The sequence below is a fragment of the Labeo rohita genome, chromosome 20 (genome assembly GCF_022985175.1).
Source record: "Labeo rohita strain BAU-BD-2019 chromosome 20, IGBB_LRoh.1.0, whole genome shotgun sequence".
NCBI lineage: Eukaryota > Metazoa > Chordata > Actinopteri > Cypriniformes > Cyprinidae > Labeo > Labeo rohita.
This window is the reverse complement of record NC_066888.1, coordinates 9,760,228-9,782,682: the sequence shown is the minus strand read 5'-3', so window position 1 is coordinate 9,782,682 and position 22,455 is coordinate 9,760,228. Positions and strand designations below refer to the sequence as shown.

General features: G+C 33.8%; 1 long non-coding RNA gene across 1 annotated transcript in view; it reads right to left on the bottom strand.

Moving 5' to 3' along the window:
• Positions 1-16,818: 16,818 nt before the first annotated feature.
• LOC127183074 (uncharacterized) overlaps positions 16,819-22,455 on the bottom strand; it is a 32,332-nt gene continuing 26,695 nt past the window's right edge. Inside the window, exon 3 of the long non-coding RNA XR_007829995.1 lies at positions 16,819-16,888. This is a non-coding gene — a long non-coding RNA (uncharacterized LOC127183074). The remainder of the gene's footprint in view (positions 16,889-22,455) is intronic.

The following is a 22,455-nucleotide window of genomic DNA, read 5'->3' as shown; positions in this document are numbered from 1 at the left end:
GTGTTTTTTTCGACAGAAATAAAGAGATTTTGGTATAGTTTTTATTTTTTAAATACATTTTTAGTCTCATCTTTTATCGTCAACGATATGGCATTTTGATATACAGCAGTCAACATTTAAAGTGGATCAAAACCTTTCATCAAAGTTGTCCTAAAACCAAAACAATACCTATTCTTGTCTTAGGACAACTTTGATGAACTTTTTTTTGATCGACTTTAATGTTGACTACTGTAGTCATGGTTTTATTAAACAAAACTGTTAAAGGGGTCATCGGATGCTAAGTTCACTTTTTCATGTTGTTTGAACATGAATGTACAAATCTACCCTATAATGATAAAAATCCATGCGGTGGTTTTGAATTAATCTGTAAAAATAATATCCCCTTTTTCAAATCGAGTCGTTCTCAGATGCCTGTCGGTGTGCCGTCACACGCACAGAGGCCGCTCCCACAATAGTTGATTGACATGAGCTCTTACTTCAGACCAGCTGTCACAGTCCAGTAACTTTCCATGTTGTGATGCCGGAGCAGGGATGTAAGTTAGACAAGAATATCTCCGACTGAGCGATTGAGGTGTTGTGTTGCGTTGCTGGATGTAATAATGAACATAGTGGTCGTCATTTACTCCCGACATCTGAGCCACTGAAGATGCAGTAGATTACGTTTGTTTGTGAAGGGAATGCACCTCCTGATCTACATACATCCGTCTATGTTTGCGCGATTCATTCGTGATCCAGCTTCACTTACAGCAGAAGTGAGTATAAGCGTTTTTTTATGAATCTTTGCGAACGCCTTTCCTTATAACGTGGTAGTTAGGAAGTTTAGCGGCTAAATGTGGCTAAAATAAACAAGACCGTCTTTCCAGAGAGAAGAGAGGGGCGGGGCGAGCAGAGCTCATTTGCATTTAAAGGAACAATCGGCAGAGCCGATTTTGACAAGGTAAAAAGGGTGTTGTTTTACAAAACCATTGAGAATTTTTAATCAAAGTATATTAGAGACTTTTCATTAAGACCCTAAAGAATCATATCAACTTGTGGAAAATGGGCATCCGATGACCCCTTTAAAACACGTCACATATCAACAATAAAGCTAATACATACAGGCATTATATCAAAGATCTGCAGAGGGCGCTAACGGCCTGACGATTGTTTTTACACTTTACTGAGTGATCTAATCCTTGTTTAATATTGACTAAACAACATTTAATAAAAATGCCCACTTAATCTTTAATATTTGGCCACTTCTTTATGACAGAAATGCTACAGCCACTGTAATTTCTTAAATATATGTAGACATCAAAACGTGTAAACTCAGAGTGAGGGTTTGAGATTTTATTTTGAAATCACGATGAACAGTTAGCATATTGATATTGACTCCTGTGTTTGCGTGGGTTTATAAATGATTTACCTTACAAATCTGATTAAATGGTGCACGCTGTGTTCCCAGATGGACGTTATAATAAGCGCAAACTCACAACAATATGCAGAGATGGAGTTTGAGATGCTCCACACATGTAAATGATAACAGTTCTTGTGTAGCAGCATTTACTGGAAACGGAGCCGTTCTGACAGACAGGTACATAACATACACACATGTAAATAATTAGAATGCATATATTAAACCAACCAGCATCGTATATATTTATTTAATTGAATCGTAGCATTTGTACAATATGCTTTATTATGATCACTAAATGGGTTTAATAGATAATGCAGCCTTGGACAACATCTAATATTCGTTTCATGGATTTTGGTCCGTTAAATGCGCCACTTCCAGTATTTTCTCAGTTACTCGACACAGGTAAAAATGTAAATGTAATCGAAGAGTTTTTAAAACTGAGCACTCTAACTGAATCCGGAAATTGTGACAGCCCTAGTCACAGTTTTTGTTTAACGACCCTACTGTCATCCAATTTAGTTTTAGTCAGGGGAAAAAAGCTCGTCCACAAACATTTTTTGTCAATTTTCGTTAACGACATTAACACTAGTCCATAAAGGGGCCAAAAAGTACTTTGAAGGATTACATACACAAGTGAGATGACATAAGGCGGTCTCTCTGGACTCTGTAAAACTCTGTCCTCTCCATCTGAATCAGCTCTGTTCACAGCTGTGAGTTTGCTGTCAGTCATGCGTCTCCTCAGGACACAGGGAGAGAGACAGTCCAGGTTCATCATGCTATCACTCCTCATCTCTATCTCTGTTCCTCTAGGGCTGGATCTAGAAACCAAAACCTCAGTCACAGAGACAAATGTTCCAGAGAAGTGGGATTATCAGAGCCTCTTTTCTGTGTCTCTGGGTTTGAGCTGTTGAGGTCTCCGCCAGAGTAAATAAACCACACTTGCTCGGCTGGTATTTACAGCCTCTGGACGGCACGCAAAAAAATCCCCCATAGCCACAGTCCTCCAGCGAAACAGCTCTAGCTCTTGGCCCGAGCGTCTGGATGCAACACAGTAAGCGTCTGGATGCAAACCAAAGGAAGATGGACAGATAGAGGTGAAGTGAATACATATGAAAATGTTCTGACTCAGGTTTCCATAATCCAAACAGCCTTTACCCTGAAATCCTGCAATCCAAAGACATGATCAAGCAGTGATAATACAAGTCTGGACAGTGTGTGTATCAAGGGCTTGGGTCAATGATAAGTGCGTCAATGATAAAGAAAAGGAGAGAAGTCTTAAAAACAAACAAACATTACAAAGTTTAAGAGTGTCAGTGTACACATCATGCCATATCATTAAATTTTTTTTTTTTTTCTTTTTTTAAAAATATGCAATGAAGCAATTTAGTTGTTGTTTTGTTGTTGTTGTTATTATTATTATTATTATTATTATTATTATTCAAAAATATATTTTCTTTTTTGCAGGCTGGTTAAATTAAATTAATAACAAATGAAGCAATGTAGTTAAAAGAAATACACCAGATAAATAAATAAAACATACAATTACTTATTTAATAATAATAATAATAATAATAATAATAATAGCCTTTTTTTTTATTTCTTTTTTCCTACTTGGTGGTTACATCAGCTAACTAACTAACCAACTATACATATATATATATATATATATATATATATATATATATATATATATATATATATATATATATATATATATATATACAGTATATATATATATATATATAAATTATTATTATTATTATTATTATTATTATTATTATTATTATTATATAAAATACCATTTTTTTAGTAACTAAGACATTATTATTGTTGTTGTTGTTGTTGTTGTTGTTATATTTTTTCTGCATGTTGGTTAAATCATGTTAATAAGTAATGAAGAAGAATTAAATAAATATATCAGATAAATAAATAAAATATACAATTATTTAAAAATAATAGTAATAATAATAATAATAATAATAATAATAATAATAATAATAATACCAGTAATGACAATGACAATGTCATTTTTAGTTTCTTCAAATAATTAATTAATTAACCAACTAATTAATTAATTAAGAAATACACCATTTATTATTATTATTATTATTATTATTATTATTATTATTATTATTATTATTATTATTATTATTATTATTATTGTTGTTGTTGTTGTTGTTGTTGTTAGTTTCTTCAATAAATAAATAAGTAAATAAATAAATACACAATTATTATTATTATTATTAATATTAATTATTATTATGTATTTATTTATTTATTTATTTTGTTCCTGCATGGTGGTTAATCACGTTAATAAGCAATAAAGCAATTTTGTTCAAATAAATATACCAGATAAATAAATAAATTCTACAATTATTTAATAATAATAATAATAATAATAATAATAATATCATTTTATTTTCTTCAATAAATAAATAAGTCAATGAATAAATACATTATTATTATTATTATTATTATTATTATTATTATTATTATTATTATTATTATTATTATGTATTTATTTATTTTGTTCCTGCATGGTGGTTAAATCACGTTAATAAGCAATGAAACTATTTTGTTCAAATAAATATATCAGATAAATATATAAAATCTACAATTATTTAATAATAATAATAATTATAATAATTTAGTAAATAATTAATTTATTGAAAAAACTCATTATTATTATTGTTGTTGTTGTTACAGTATTATTATTGTTTTGTTGTTGTTGATATTATTGTTATTATAAATGAAAAAAATGTAAAGACTGAAATTAGGACATTTTTTCTACTTTATGCTACCAAAATAAAATGGAAAAATAGTCATAAAATTATTTTATATTTATTTTTATATTTAAGTCATTGTTGCCACTGTTGGTACAACAAACAAACAAACAAACTTAAATAAAATAAATAAACTGAATTGATTAATTAATTCATTAAACTGGTTTTAAATTGAGATGAACATTTCTCAGTGGAACAGCACAGTGGAGAAAGAATGAGGAAAGAGCCAAATCCTGGCATCGTAATTGGTGTTACCCTGGAATCTGCCAGCCTGCTGCTCAGCCACGCCAACTTAAACCAAACCTACTGACCGACTTCACGTCTTCAGCATCTGACAAATACAGCAGCTAATTTCTCCACGTCTTTCACTCTGTTACTACTACAAATTTTCCATTAATCTTCCTTGTCTTTCTGTTCACACTTTCTCTCAGTGAAGTTCTGCCTTTCCTCACTCCTTCCCATAATCCCTCTCTCCTCTCTGTCTGTCTGTCGGAGGCCTCCTGTTGGTATGTGTGAAATGCGAATTAGCAGACGGACTCTACCAGTCCTGCTGAGCTCAAAGAAAAACCCAGACAGGCGAAAGCAGGGGGAAAACGCTCCCTCCCGTCTGTCTCCCTCGCTCTCTCTCTCTATTAGATATAACCTAGATCCCCCCCACCTGCTGAGGCCACCATATTTCACCTATTTAACTGTGTGTCCACGCCTCTAGAAAAACACTCCGTTGGTTTCTATCATCTCTTATTGTTTCCTTTAACCTACGTTCTGACCCGGCTGTCAGTGGAAAAATACCCTGCTGTAGCTGTACGCTGAGAAACACTGTTTGCTCGCAATTACATGCTTCTGGGATTACTTTCCACACCACGCAGAGTGTCTCCTACACCACTTTACTTTGTCTTAGGGCTCTGATTTAATGTGTTTCGTTATGTTGTTTTTTTTTTTTTTTTTTAAAGGAACAATTCATTCAGAGATTCTGCTCGTCTTTACATACAAATCTCACAACTTTCTATCTTACAACTGTGACTTCTTTTTTCTAGTTTCAACTAATAATAATTAGGACTTTATAGACTACTGCTCAAAAGTTTAGTCATTTTAGTAAATTAATAATTTTACGCATTGAATTGATCAAAAGTGACAGTAAACTCTCTTATAATATCAGAAAAGATTTCCATTTGAAAAAATTGCTGCTCTTTTGAACACTATTCATCAACAAATGATTTCTACAAAAATATGAAGCAGCACAACTGTTTTTTTTTTTTACCATTAATATTTTTTTAGACCACTGATAACATTGATAATTTCATTAGACTATATCAGGATATTAGAATGAATTCTGATCATGTGACATTGAACATTACCAGAATTATGGCTGGGGAAAATTCAACTGTCATTACGGAAATAATGACATTTTAAATATATATTAAAAGAGAGAGAACAGCTATTTTAAATTGTAATAATATTTCACAATTTTATTGCTTTTTACTGTTTAAATAAATGCAGGCTTGGTGAGAGACTTCTTTTCCAAAACATAAATAAATAAATAAAAATAAAATAAAATAAAATACTAAATGTGTGTGTGTGTGCATATTCATTATTTTCATGTTCATTTTGTAACCAAAAAAGCAGGCTTTTATTTTATTTTATTTTATGTTATTTTATTTTATTATTTTTCACCAAGCTTCTATTTTCTTTTCTTTTTCGAATGAACAATGCAGGCTTGTTGAGGGACTTCTATTCCAAAATAAAAATAAAATAAAATAAAAGCCTGCTCTTAATTATATATATTTATTTATTAATTTGGAACTGCTTATATATATATATATATATATATATATATATATATATATATATATATAAAATATAATAAATACAATTATTAATTATTAATATAATAAAAAATAGTAAAAATAATATATATGTATATATATGTATATGTGTGTATATACATGAAAATACAATTAAAAAAATTTAAAATAATACAATTAAATTAAAATAAAATAAAAAAATAAAATCTAATAAAAGAAAATAAAAGAAATAAATAAAAAGCAGGCTTTTTTTCTAGTAATTTTTAGTAATTGTGTTTTCTTTTTCTTTTTCTTTTCTTTTTCTTTTGTTTATATATAAATGCAGGTTACATTAGGGTTACATAACCCTTGATTTTGAACAGTATTGTAACTCACAATTATAACTTCATTGCACAAAACATGAATTTATTTCTCATTTTGAACATTTTCCTAAAAATTGGCAGAATTTTTATTTCTGTGTGAATGATTTCCCTAAAATTACTAATAAAATAATTCATAACATCATAGGAGAAACCTGCCAAATGTATAGACTGTTGGCAAGTGAATTTTACTGACCGAATGTTACACCTGCACATTTATTCTGGAAAAAAGTTCCTACATTCATTAGCAGTAAATAATAATATGGGGATTTCCAACAAGTTTGGCTCAAACTCATCTACTGTAAGTAAGTCAAGAAACGTCAAAAACACCACCTGTAGGCTAAACAAAAATTTCCCATCAGAGAAGCACGAAAAACATACTTCATAAATCCTAAATCACTCTTTTCCCTTTTGGTTCAGTTTGCCAGAAAGACACCAGAAACAGAACAACACACCACGTAAAGAGATTCACAGCATACCCCCTCATAAAACTTAAGCGGATTTCGAAAGCCTGACCGCTTAACCGTACATTTCTCTGAGTGTCCTGTGCATCAAGAGCCCTTCAAGAGACCTCCACAGCGGCCACAACAGCAGTAACCCTGGAGGACACTCTCATTCACAACATCTGCTTCTAATATTGATCATCTTGTCCTTTCATTCACTCGCTTGTTTTCTCAGAGGTCCATATGGACACTTGGGAGTGAGGGTTAGGAGCTGTTTTGCGTAACATTTTGGTGTGTGGTGTTAAAAAGTCCCCTCCTCCATTTCACTCACACATTTTTAAAGTTCAGCCTTTTCTAAACCACAATGAATAGCATAAACAAGGCCACCATAGGAACGTTACTAGAGGTGGGGGAAAAATAAAGAGAACTATCTAAGAAAACATTACTGGCATGTGAGAATATGTGCGTTTTGAATGTAATCAGCAGGACAGGAGAGTTTATCTTCATAAAATGTCAATAATTTGTCAAATCATATGCAAAACCTAGATATATGTACAGTTTGTAATTCATTGCAGAGTTGAAACATGGAAATGAAGCACAGTGTACATTGTACAGTCATCATGAAGAGGACAAGCTACCAGCTCTGTGCATAAAGCTACATGACTTTGATATGACATGACTCTAGAGGTTACTTTGCTCAGGCACTCCAGTGAACATCTTTGTGACACTCCTAGAGGCATTCTTGACAAAGCTAGAGCAGATTGTGTTTCACCTCTAACCTTTGACTTGTTGCATTGAGGTTAAAGGTCAGAGGATTAGGAACGGACTAGCAACGGACTAGCAACATCTTCAATAATCTTAGAGAAAAAAGTATGTAATTAACACAAAAAGTACACGTATAAAGGGCAAGTTATTCAGTTGAATTATCAGTTGCTGACCTAATAGGGAATTCTGTAGTGTGAATACAAAACAAGGTACTTTTTCAAAACAAAACAGTACATTTTTACTGTTTCAAATAGCCTACAAGATGACTAAAATGGCTATTTGAAGAAATGATTCATGAAATCCATGCTCAAGAAATTGTTCACATTCATTCAATTGCCCACATAGTGTTTAGCATCGTCTTGTTTGGAAATACATACAAAATTACATTTTGTAATGCAGCAAACTACACTGTAAAAAACAATTTGTTGAGTCAACGTAAAATAATTTGTAACCTGGCTGCCTTCAAATTTTAAGTTCAGTCAACTCAAAAAAAAAGTTTACTCAACTTGAAATGTTAAATTATACTAAGTGACAACTTAGATATCTGAGCTGAATCAACTTAAAATTTTAAGGCAGCTGGGTTACTTACCCATCTGTTAAGTTAAACACAAATATCTAAGTTGTTACTTAGTAGAACTTAACATTTTAAGTTGACTAAACTTATTTTAGTTGACTGAACTTAAAATTTTAAGGCAGCAGGGTAACAAATTATTTTAAGCTGACTCAACAAATTGTTTTTGTTTTTTTTTTACAGTGTAGTGTAGCCTACTTATACTATTCACTATAAGTACTGTATGTACTGTATGTTTTTTTTTTTTTTTTTTTTTTAAGAAAAAGTGCATCGTTTTGAGTGTGGAACAGAAGAGTTTTGGGGCATATTACCAAGTCACAATTGCGTCTTTAACAGGCCCAGTCCATAGTACGTGTTAAAGTCCTTTTAAACACTTCTCATTTAATTTAATTTACGTTTCTCAAGCATTCTTTCTACCACATTTGGAGAGAAAAGAAGTAACATGTTTATATGACAGTCGTGGGTCTTACTTGCAGAGAACTCTACACGTGTTTTTGTAAAATTATGTATTTATTTTAACCCTCTGGGGTCGACTGTGTTTTGTAGCATTTTTTCTGATAACCCCTAAAGTAACTTAAATTAATCTGTTATGTTTGATCATATGAATAAGAGAAATAAATCAATTGAATCCGCAAAGGGTCTACTTTTATTTGTATACTCACATAATAACAACAAAACTGTGCTTTTGTAAAATAAAGAAAACAGGGTGCGCTCTCTGCCACCTTGGACTCCGTGATCATTATTTTGAAACGCGTCACAAAAACTGAAACTCAGCGAATACTCGACACACAGGCATGAGAGATAAATCTATAGAAAGCTTGACATGTCTACTTTTAAAAGTATTAAGTCTTATCGTAAACAAATATTCTCTTATAAAGTATTCCATATGAAACCAACGTAATAACCAGTGATGGGAATAACAGTATTATAAATAAACAGACTTACTAACAGCCTTATTTTTTTCAGTACCGAGTAATCAAACTAATTATGGTTTCCTTCGTTACAACGCCGTTGACATTACTGACAATAAAATGCAGCGTTACTATAATTTATTATAATATTATTATAATTTTGCAGTGTACTTGTATTTGACCAACCGTAAACTCTAGTGTGAAGACACACGACTTGCCGTCGCTTTGTCTCACACACACACAAAGAAAGATACAAAGCGAGAGAGTCTAATACCATGCAGAATTTACATACTACATGTAAACGATATTCTTTTTTGAACAGAGTTTCTTTACAATTCTTCAGCTTTTAAAAACTGCCGGTTTCTCTGGTAGTAGGTGGTCCTCATTCATCCTTAGTGCATTTTATATTGTTATTAGTAGTAGAATTCGTAGTAGTTTTGTTATCTTTTCAGTATTATTTTTTTTTTTTTTTTCCCATTTTTATAGAAACACTAAATTACAAACAATATCTTAAGCACCAGTCCTAAGTTCAGTCGACATGACAAATATGCATACATACATGGTTATTCTAATTACTTAAGTTCTAATTACTAAAGTTTAATGCTAAATTATCAAAAATTTACTAGCTAGTGGTGATTCCATTGCCAAGGTGTCTATAGAGGGTTGATATGTGACCCTGGACCACAAAACCAGTCATAAGGGTTAATTTTTTATAGATAAATAAATAAGCTCCAATGATGTGTGATTTGTTAGGATAGAACAATATTTGGCCAGGTTACAACCGTTTGAAAATCTGGAATCTGAGGCTGCAAAAAAAAAAAAAACAACAACAACAACAACAAAAAAAAATAATAAAAATTCAATACTGAGAAAAATCACCTTTAAAGTTGTCCGAATGATGTTCTTAGCAATTCATATTACTAATCAAAAATTAACTTTTGATATATTTATGGTAGGAACTTTATGATATATCTTTAGAACATGATCTTTACTTAATATCTTAATGATTTTTGGCATAAAAGAAAAATTGATCATTTTGACCCATACAATGTATTTTTGGCTACTGCTACAAACATACCTGTGCTACTTATGACTGGTTTTGTGGTCCAGGCTCACATATTTACAGTAATTTATTGATTTTGACAGGTGTCTCTCACATTGTCCCACAGCAACATTAAAAATAGTGTAGATTAGTGTACAATGTTTTATAGTAATGATTTATTCTATTTAGTGTCCATTTCAATCATTTAACATTTATTATTGGACATTGAACATGCTTAAAAAAAAAAAAAAAGTAACACAACAGTTACTTTCCCTGGTAAACAGTTACTTTTCATAATGATGTAAACTGACATAGAACACGGATGTTTTGCGGCCTGTTTACAAGCAGAAGATAATTCATTCTGTACATTAAACAATCTTTGTAAACATGTCTGAAGATTTCAACAGAGAGAATGAATAGCAATTTTTTTTTGCCAATACCAGCTGTTGGAGTGTGCATGTGCAATTTGGATGCTGCATTCCAAACTGTTCACAATCTCAAACACTTTATTTTGAAGTTGAGGGAAAACATGAGATGGAGTTTTCTGACATATCCTAAAAAAAAAAAAAAAAAACTGTCAGACAAGACAAGACGAGCGTTTGACATTAAAAAGTATATAAATTGTATTATTTTTTATGAAAATAACAGATTGTTTAGCTAGATAATACCCTTCTTCCGGCTGGGATCATTTATAACCGCATTTGGGATGATTTGAAGCCACATTTAAACTGCATTTTGGAAGTTCAAACTTGGGGCACCATATCATTATATATTCTCCATTATATGGAGAAAATGCTGAAATGTTTTCCTCAGAAAACATAATTTCTTTACGACTGAAAAAATGAACATGAACATCTGTAAATTTTTGTTCTGGAAGTGGACTTCTCCTTTAAGGGGAATGGAGTCATAATAGACCTGTAACAAAACATCAGCAACCAACCAACCATTCTCTCCTTCATTTTCTGCTTTTTTTACTTATTTTTCACTGCATATCAGTGGACAGATAACTTGGATTGTTTTCATTGTAAAGATAACATGAATAGTTTTTGTCTGTTTTTGACAAGAATAAATCCATTTTCATGTGATCTTGTGTCATTTCTCATACCAAATATTGTGCTTTTGGTTGTAAAATGTAGACAAGCAGGGCTCCAGATTAACATTTGAGAGCAGTGGCACCTGGAGCAGATTTGATAGCGCTGGGAAGGTGGTGTGTGGGAATTTTACTCATAAAATGACTATTGTTTTGCATTAATAAGTGCAGCACTATAAGTGACAGTGAAGCACTAAGCTTGAGTTGGGAAGTATAGAAAATTTAATTTTTATAAAGAAAATTAGAATTTTAATATAGAAAATGTGTATATTCTAATTAATTAAATGGTAATTTGACGTATTTTTTTTTTAAGTTTACATGTTTGTTTACCAAAAGTACAATTTTGTCATCCCATTAAAAATAACATTCAAATTGGATCATTTTAGAACTTTAAAATGCAAATGGAAATAGTTGTGTGAAATGCTTGAAAGTCATTGAAAAGTGCTTGAATTCCTCTCTCTTAAAAGGTTGCACAAACACCTAAATGAATAATGTAATAACATTCGACTATTTCTGCCACAACAGCAGTGTTACTACTTCTAGTTATATGACGTGCACATATATGTCAGCAATGTTTGATCTGTTTATAATAGAATTCTTGATTACCCTGTATATAATTTTAGCATGACGATAAAATTCCCACTGCCTTTCGCATCAGCATACTGAGGCCAAGGGTTTCTTATTTAAAGCAATGGAGGACCCTGCATGTCAAAAAAATGACGCTAAGGGGGTACCCTGTGCGTCAAAAAGTTGATGGCAAAGCGTCCTGACCAAGCATCAATATGTGAGTTGGGAGAATGTGTTGGGTCTTGCAGCACTGTTCAGTAACAGCGGAGTGAAATCAACTTTGGTTCTCAAGTTAAGCTGTTCTGAGTTCGGACAAGTTTGTTTCTGTTGCGGTCTGAGCTGATAAACAGCCCGTGCTGTGCAGCTCAAACGTAGCGTGGATTTATTACGCTTCTGTTTCGTTTTCTGTTAGAGGTTTCTCATAAGCACTGCTATTCCTGTTGCAATGCATATGAGTTGAACAACACGGTAGTCCCACCAGTGCGACTGCTCTAAAATTGTTGCGCCATCAGAAAAAATGGTTGCAAAATGTTACCATTTGGTTGCAGCCTAGAGCACTGACAAGGCAGAGCTGTTTGTAATTCTTCCTAATCCAAAGTTTTGTAATGTATGAACTCCTGTTACCAATATGTTGTGTAATGTACATAACAGCAACTAGACGGTACCCCAGAAAGTCCTGCAGTGTGACCCTGGCATTATCTAACACACCTGATTCAGGACATTATCAGCTTGTTAGAAGTCCCAAATGACCCATCACTGGGAGTTTGATCGACAGGCGATCTGACGCATAATGCTAATCTGCCATTTTCTTGGACAAACAAACAAGACAAGACAGTGGATTAATGTCGGTGCACTTGAAATTGAAAAATGGTGTCTTTCTGCGGTTGAAAGAAGATACATTCTGATATTCATTCATGTTTATTTTGTGCTATAATTAGTAAAGAGGAAGAAATGATCAGTTCACATGCTGCTTGAACTGAGGCACTACAGTGATCTGTCACAACACATTAAAGAGCCACAAAACAGTATTGTTTAAAAAAAATGGCAAAATTTGAAAGCTGAAACTTTGTTTCATACCAGAAGTAACCTGCTCTGTCTTATCTATCAGCACATTGGTTTCCTCTTTGCTCCGCAATGTATTTTATGTGAGAACATGACGTGTGGTGTGAAAGCTGGGTCTGTGCAAAGGGTCAGTTGAGGATCCCTACACATTGTTCACGGCTCCCTACATCCTAAGAATGGGATATCTCTTGCAATTCACTTCTTTTGACAAAATGTGTTCATTCGCAACACCCTGCAGCATCAAACATATTATTTAACAATAAATTTCACTTAATGTAATCTGTCAAATTTAAAAGCCTTAGAGTTGATTTGTCAAGTCTTAGTCATTTTACAACCCTAAACAGTCGCATACAAACACACCGGCTTCAGCTTGGAATCGCCCCTAAGATGGCGAAACACCCTTTGAAGTCCACTTTGAAGTAAAAGAATGGAACTCACCGCTCAACTGAGCCTGTCAGATAAAAGAGACACATACAAAATGTGTGGAGCAAGGAGGCGCCAGGATTGGAATTGGGAACCCCTGGATTAGAGCATAGGGATGAGCCCTTCAGAGGGCTGATTTCTGGCATCTTGAGAAAGATAAATCATTTGATATTGAAAACAGCTGATGTTGCAAATAAGCAGCAACATGATGGGGCATCTACCAATGGGAGGACAGAGAGTCAAACACAGCGGTAGAGTATAGGAACCAACAGCACAGCAAGTTTGGATTTACATCACTGACAGTGATCACTTTCCCATCACAGCAGATTTTCTCAAGTATTTACTCCAGTTTTGATTTTAATAACCTCCAACTGCATACTCAGCACTGCTTGATCTGGCTGCATGTGTCTCGCCCACACTGGAAGAGAGCACACATTTACTTGGGAAATTCTTGAGATGGCCAACTAAAAGGGAAACCCGAGATGAGAGAACTTGGGGTTACACTAACACTCAAAATGCAGAAAGACACCGGGAGAGAGACACAAATGAAAGTGGGAACTTTAATATTCTGTGACTCCTGTAGATGACGAGTGACAGGCATCAGAAATCTCACATTACCCATGAACACTTAGCTCTGCCACAACAGAGCAGATGGAATCAGCATCTAGCTAGTCTTACTCAAGGATTTATGACAGGCTCAGACAGCATGTAACTACCTGGAGATTTTCTGGAGTTTTAATCATGTTCCTAGCATTGCTAATGTACTCTATATTGTTCAGCACTTCCTTACAAAATGAACTAGCTCAAATATCAAGAGATACAGTTGCAGAGTACTTAAAAGCAATTACAGTTAATTTTCGTAATGTTCTGCTATTTTCATGATAAGTTTCCCATAGCGCTTAATAACCCGCTGTGTGCGCAAATAATTGTAAGCAGTTATAATACATTATAATTAATCAGATGTATATCTTTAAAACGTATATTGCTATAAAGCATATTATTAGAGCTGTAAAAATATATTTTTTTCTAAAGACATTTATTTGTACTTTTTATTTGTACTTCATGTTTTTCCATCTGTAATAATTATCCAAATTGTCCCAAATCATTTATCCACAAGTTTCCTATGCCCCATGAGCCCTTGTGTCAAAAGTGGGAGCGTCTTCTGGTTTGAAGTAAACAAGCGTGACGTAACACGTGACGTAGTAGTGATGGGCAAATGAAGCCTCGTGAAGCACCGACATTTCATCTGACCATTTTGGGAAAAGATTCAAACCTTAAAGTGAGTCGAAAACAGAGCGATCTGGCGGTTAGCAAAAAATAAAGCAGTCAGAAGCATGTGAAAGAAATACCATCTGACGAAGCATTCACCACACATTTCACAGATCGACTCATATACGTGCTCAAATATAAGCCTAACAGTGTGTGTGTTTGTTTGTTGAATTTCTGTCTCTGATAAATTCATTTACCCATTAAACTGTGGCATTAAATGCTAGTACAAATATCTGATGTAATAGAAGAATAATGTACACATGAAGTGCATATGGCAAATATTTAATTTTTCTGAAATAATTTGTATTTTTCATATTACTTGTATGACTGGGAATTTAAAAATATAAATGAATAAGTAACATCTGGGGGTTTAAACCGACAAAGTGAATCTCGCATGGGACTGGAGAGAAAGCGAGGCTTCGTTTGTCACTGGTTTCGTGATTTCTACGTTAACAGCACAAGCCTCGAATTGAGGCTTCATCTGGCACACCCCTTAACACAAGCTCCGATGCCTCGGTTCAAATGTCACATCACTAGTTAACAGTCATTCAAGATTTAGCTATCCAAACTATGCACAGCTTCAAACAACACATGTTGTCCCTGAGCACCTTAATGACATCTCTCATAAAGGTTTGCAACTTTACAAGGTAAACAAGGATCCGAAAAACAATTAGCACACAAAATACCATTGGTATACTACTACTGCCGCCTCACCGGAAGTTGTTCCCACATTCTTTTTTACAGTAGCGGCCCTCGGAAACAGGTGGATATAAATAGAAAACATAGAAAATAGAAAGAACATAGATAAACAAGATATATCAAGAAACTCAGATTTGAGATCCTCAACATGAACACAGACCGATCCACCAAATAATTTCAAAACCATTTCAATGTCCCTGGTCTGAAACCAACACTGCTAAGTTTGTTCAGCAGCATTTCATGATTCACTGAATCAAATACCTTGGACAGATAACGTGCATGTCTGTTCAAAGGGGGCGTTCAAAGAGTGTTCTGACTGTGATTATCATTGTTTTGAGTTCTTTTTTTATGTTGGACAAATGGATAGTTAAAAAACTGTTACAGTGCAAGATTGCCAGAGTGGAAATGGTTGAGTTGCAAAGAGAAAGGTGTTAAACTGAATTTCATGTATTATTTCATCTCATCAGGGTTGAATTTAAAGGTCTAAGAGATTTACAAAGTATTATAATTGTGATTACAATTATATATAATTGTTTACCAATTTAGACCAATGGACAGCGTGAGGTGACAATGGCACATACAAAGTTTGGTGTCAATGTCTCAAATTGTTGCAGAGATACAGCCTCAGACGCAGTTTTGGCATCATTCCAGCAAATTTGTTGATGCGTTAAAGAACTGTTTTGTATATCGACATGAAATCCATAACTCTTTGTCAGCATGGTCTGAAGATGATGCAAGTCAAATTTGATGAAAATCAGACCAATAGTCTAGGAGGAGTTTGAAAAAGTTTTTTTAGTAATTTTTTGGGGCTTTTTATGCCTTTTATTGACATAGGACTAGAGAGAAGACAGCACTTGCACTATATGTCAACGCACTAACCACAAGGCTATTGGCGCTTACTGAAACTTTTTGAGTACTATCAGGGCATGGTGCCAAAGACACATATACCGAGATTCGTAAAGACACGCCAATGCATTCATAAAATATAGCATTTTATGGCAAAATTCTAAATGTCCTGTGCTCAAAATGCCCAACATGGGAAAATTGGGTATGGTTCAACACCGAATCTAAACAGACCAGTTTCGTGATTTTTGACCAAACTGTTCAGAAGTTATACGCAAAAATCTTTCATATCAACGACTAGGTGGCGCTCCACTGAAAAAGTGCAGGTAGCCAGTCATGGTTATTATAAAACACACCAAATTTGGTCTCAATACCCTGAACTGTTGCAGAGATATAGCCTTAGATCCATTTTTGCGTGAACTTTGTCAAATTTATTTGCGCGTTAATCAAGAACGGTTTGACTAATCAACTTGAATTCCATAACTTTTTGCCAGCATTGTCTGAAGATGATCTGAGCCAATTTTGGTGAAAATCAGACAAACTGTTTAGGACAAGCTCTAAAAAGTAGGTTTTTCAAACTATTAAGAATTGTGAAAAATCTTAACCCATAGAATTTTACATTTTGGTGTGCATTTCAGTTGGCATGAGCCAAGGAATCAAAGGAGGGGGGGGGGACATTTTGGACAAGTGGTGGCGCTACAGTTAGATTTAGAGACTCCAAACTTGCTATGGTTACTGTTGAGACTGTCATCTATCAGTGTACCAAATTTCATAACTTACCTGCAAACGGTTCTATGGGTTCCCATTGACTCCCAAAGTAGAAGACGACGACAAAGAAGATGATGATGTGTGGTGTTTGGCCCCTAAAATTAAAATAAAATAAAATATTTTTCAAATAAATCAAATTTGAAATCTCAAAACTTTCAATGTGGTCTCGAACTGGATCCCAGTGTACTGTATATAGTAAGTGTCACGTTTTCTATTACAGAATTATTTATGTAAGATGTATGCTGTCAGCAAGTGAAGGAGAGCACCCAGACTCGCTCAGAAGGAAATAAACACTGTGTGTGTGTGTGTGCGTGTGCACGCTCTGGCAGAGAGGGAAAGTCCAGGCATAATGCGAGGAGCAGCATCACGGCGAGTACAGTTTGTGAATGTAAGCTTGTCTCGCAGCAGTCTGTCTCCCTCTGCAAATTACAGGGTTCAGCGGTGTGAACACAAACACACAGACACACCGCAACCCTGGCACACACACAAACTTGGGTCACTTTCCAGTCAATTTAAACTCCTCCTTTTTTCCTGGAACTGTCTGTACATCCAAGGGCTATTTTTTGTGTTTTGTTTTTGTTTTGCTTTACATGTGGTCCAAAAGCCTTAAGCCACTAGTGAGTAAGATTTTTTTTTAAACCTTTTTCAGTAAGGACGCATTAAAATGAGAGTGAAGACTATGTTACAAAATATATATATATATATATATTTTAAATAATTTATGTTCTTTTGAATTTTCTGTTCATCAATTTATCTTAAAAATTGTATCACTGTTTCCACAAAAAAATATGTTGATATGTTTCTTGAGCACGTATGTGGCCATGGACCACAAAAGCTTTCCATTGATGTATGGTTTGTTAGGATAGGACAATATTTGGCTGAGATACAACTATTTGAAAATAAAAAAAGGTGCAAAAAAATCTAAATATTGAAAAAAATCACCTTTAAAATTATCCATATAAACTTCTTAGCAATGCATGTTACTAATCAAAAATTAAGATAAGTTTTGATACATTTATGGTAGGAAATTTACAAAATATCTTCATGATCTTTACTTAATATCCTAATGATTTTTGGCATTTAAAAAAAAAAAAAAAAAAAAAAAATCGATAATATAATTTTGACCCATTCAATTTATTATTGGCTATTGCTACAAATATATTATATATAATATGACTGGTTTTGTGGGTCACAAATTAGAATGATTTTTGAAGGATCATGTGACACTGAACACTGGTATAATGCTGCTGAAAATTCAGCTTTGCATCACAGGAATAAATTACATTGTAATATATATTCAAATGAAAAACTGATATTTTAAATTGTAATAATATTGTACATTTTTTCTGTTTTTACTGTGTTTTTGATCATATACTATAACATATATACAACGTCATATATACAAAATGCTGTGGTATTTACAGTTTTCACTCTGAAATTGCTAGTAAATTTCACAATATTAAACAGAAACGGCAAACAAAAAATATTGTGACTTCACTTAATTTTTATATTGTGCAAAACTTACCACAATATTCTAAGTAAAACAATAATAAATAATATAAAACTGGATTTTTCGAAAGTGTAAATGAAACCGTGTATATACATTATGTGTATCTAAATGGCTTTTTGCAGCAAACAGATACAAGCAAAGCTGTCAATAGACATGTGACTGCACTTTACGGCCTGTTTTGATTCAGCGAGAGGTTGAGTGTCCTTAACATTCAGCAGAATTTGACCCCCCATTAAGCCTGAAAACTGAGTTACGACTGCGGTAACAGTGTAAACTGCATTAAACCACTTCCTCAACTGAAGACTATAATTACTGTCAGTCCGACAGGGTCACTCAGTCAGAGGAAGTGAGAGAAGGACAGTACAAAAGAATAAAATACAGTAGGGGAAAAACAATGTAAGATAATGTGCATAACACTGAGAATGGCAATGAAAGGAGGATGAAAGAGAGATTGAAAGTAAGAGGCGTGACTGAGCGATAGTGAAAGTGGTCATGGTCTTCCATGTGGGTTTCAGGTCAGTACACTTCATCCTTCCACAGCTGTGAGTCAACACCAAGCTGTCTAGTCTCCTGCCTACACAGACAGCATCTGAACTTATATGGAATCACATAAGACACTACATACACAGCAACACAAAAATATCAGTCTGTACCTCAGTCTGAGACTTAACTCACAATTGGGTCATTCCGTGTCAAATCAATTTCAGGAAACTTCCCAGACTCAATTCTTTGATTTTGTTCATATTTTTTTTTTATGTAGAAAGATGAACATAGTCATGAGAGCCAAAATATTAAATGTCACGGAAGTATATTTACTGAGTAATGCGCTATTTTTTTAAGGGGGGGTCAAAATGACAATTTTCACATGGGACTTGAAGCCAATTTACAGGGGTTTAAAAAGGACTTTAGAAAGCTAGCAGCATTATTACTCTATTTTTACACAGAGATTGGCAAGCCTTTTAGTAAAATTGGTTGACTCGAGTCATTTTTGTTTCATTTTATGTCAACAGTGAGTTCAAAAATGACAAAAAGTTCATCAGTATTTATGTTTGTCTTTCTACAGAAAAAAAATATTAAGGGGTCATCGGATGCCCATTTTCCACAAGTTGATATGATTTTTTTAGGGTCTTAATGAAAAGTCTATAATATACTTTGATTAAAAATTCTCAGTGGTTGTGTAAAACAACAACCTTTTTATCTTGACAAAATCAGCTCTGCAAAAATCATCCCATTCTTGTCGAGGCTGCTTTAAATGTTAATGAGCTCTGCTCGCCCCGCCCCTTTCTTCTCTCTGTAGAGTGACGAGCCTGTTTACTTAAGCTGCGTTTAGCCACGTTTAGCCGCTAAACTTGCTAACTAGCTCATTATTAGGAAAGGTGATCGCAAAGATTCATTAAAAAACCCTTATACTCACTTCTGCTGTAAGTGAAGCTGGATCACGAATGAATCGCGCAAACATAGACGGATATATGTAGATCGGGAGGTGCATTCCCTTCACAAACAAATGTAATCCACTACATCTTCAGCGACTCAGATGTCGGGAGTAAATGACGACCACTGTGTTCATTATTACATCCAGCAACACAACACCTCAATCGCTCAATCGGAGATATTCTTGTCTAACTTACATCCCTGCTCTGGCATCGAAACAAAGAGGGCGGACTATTACAGCTTATCTGAGGTAAAATGCTCATGTCAATCAACTATTGTGGGAGCGTCTTCTGTCAGTGTGACGCCACAAGGATCTGAGAATGGCATCTGAGAATGGTTTGATTTGAAAAAGGGGATGTTATTTTTACAGATTAATTAAAAACACTGCATGGATTTTTATCATTATAGGGTAGATTTGTATATACACTGCCAACACACATTAATGTTCAAACAACATGTAAAAGTGAACTTAAGATCCGATGACCCCTTTAACAAAATCAAAGATTTGAGCTGGGAACCACCGGTTGAGTTGACATGTAATGACCCAATTGATTTCAATAGAGTACAACATTGGCATGTTGCTAAGCTAAAGTTTGCATGTCTGTAACTCTAAACCTATTTAAGATATTTTAGATTGTGTTTTTAAGGCCTTAAAATGCTGCCTAATTAGGTTTTTAAAATACCAGAGGCCTTCAGATGCCAGCATTTGCATATATGCCACTCAAATATACCTACATTAAAAATTGTATTTTTTGCCACAAGTTTGGACTACCTGAAGAACAAATGATGTTGAAACTAAAAAAATGTACCGTGTGACTTTCTATCAACGCAACTGAATGAAACATACCTGTCTGAGTGCCATATACTTTTTCCATATAAGTTTGCATGTCTGCAACTCTAAAACTATTCAAGATATTTTAATATCCTTCTAGATTTTTATTCTTAATAAACTTTTTTTTTCAAGGCCCCATATAATTCATAATTCAGCACCATGCCCCATTTCCCCCTTTTCAGTGATCAAAAACCAAATGTGATTCACTTTGCACACAGCTGATGCCTTCTAAATTTAAAGAGGACGGTCTGTAGAATAAAAAATGTTTAAAGTAGAAATGTATCTTGTTTCCTTCTATCAAAATAATTGCATTAAACATAACTCTGAGTACCAAAGCTCCACTGAAAATGCTTAAGTTGAGGCCCATTAACTTGCTCTCACAAGATCTATATTTTATTTAGGGAAATTTAGAAGATACATCTAGTTTTAACATTATTTGTTCTTAAGATATTCCTTTTTAAAAGTATCAGATGTATGCAAAGTGACCCACATTTGGTTTTTGAGCACTGAAATAGTGTATATTTGTCTAGTGTACTCATGGAGCCATATTAAGATCCCCATATCTCTGGAATTTACCCACTGAGGGACTTTAAAATGAAGATATAAAGGGAATGTTTGTTAAGAACCAGAATCTAAATGGATATTAAGTTATCTTTAATACTTCTTGAGTGAATTGGCATATGACGAAACAAAGATCAACTCATTTTACCAACAATAAAATCTCTGGGTAAAAATAAAATAATGATGCTGCCAGACTTTCTAAAGTCATTTTACACCCCTGGCTACGAATCTCTGGTGAAAACTGCCATTTTGATCCCCCTCTACAAAACAGTGGAATATTTAGTAAATATACATCTGTGACATTTCATATTTTGGCTTTCATCACTATTTATGTTTGTTTTTCTACAGAAAAAAAAAAAATATTAAGGGGTCATCGGATGCCCATTTTCCACAAGTTGATATGATTCTTTAGGGTCTTAATGAAAAGTCTAAAATATACTCTGGTTAAAAATTCTCAATGGTAGTGTAAAACAACACCCTTTTTACCCTGCCAAAATCAGCTCTTCAAAAATCATCTCATTCTGGGCAAGGCTGCTTTAAATGCAAATGAGCTCTGCTTGCCCCGCCCCTCTCTTCTCTTTGTGGAGTGACGAGCCTGTTTACTTTAGCCGCATTTAGCCGCATTTAGCCACTAAACATGCTAACTAGCACATTATTAGGAAAGGCGATCGCAAAGATTCATAATAAAACCCTTATACTCACTTCTGCTGTAAGTGAAGCTGGATCACGAATGATTTGCGTGAACATAGATGGATACATGTAGATCGGAAGGTGCATTCATGTATATTTGTCTAGTTTACTCATAGAGCCATATCAAGATCTCCATATCTCTGGGATTTACCCATTGAGGGACTTTAAAATGAATATATAAAGGGAATGTTTGTTAAGAACCAGAATCTAAAAGGATATTAAGATATCTTTAATACTTCTTGAGTTATATAAAAAAAAAAAAAAAAAAAAAAAAAAAAAAAAAAACACACACAAGAAGTTTTTTTTGCCATATTTAAACTGTCACAACTGGCATGTGATGAAACAAAGATCAACTAATTTTTACAAATCTCAGGTGAAAACTGCCATTTTGATCCCCCTCTACAAAACAGTGGAATATTTAGTAAATATACATCTGTGACATTTAATATTTTGGCTTTCATCAGTATTTATGTTTGTCTTTTTACAGAAAAAAAAATCTAACATTTGAGGCGGGAACCACTGGTTGATTTCAATAGAGTACAACACTGGCATGTTGCTAAGCTAACAACATGATATTCTAATAAAAATACAAAGCACACAAATGTCAGGTGGAATAGACCATTTTAAATTAAAATGAA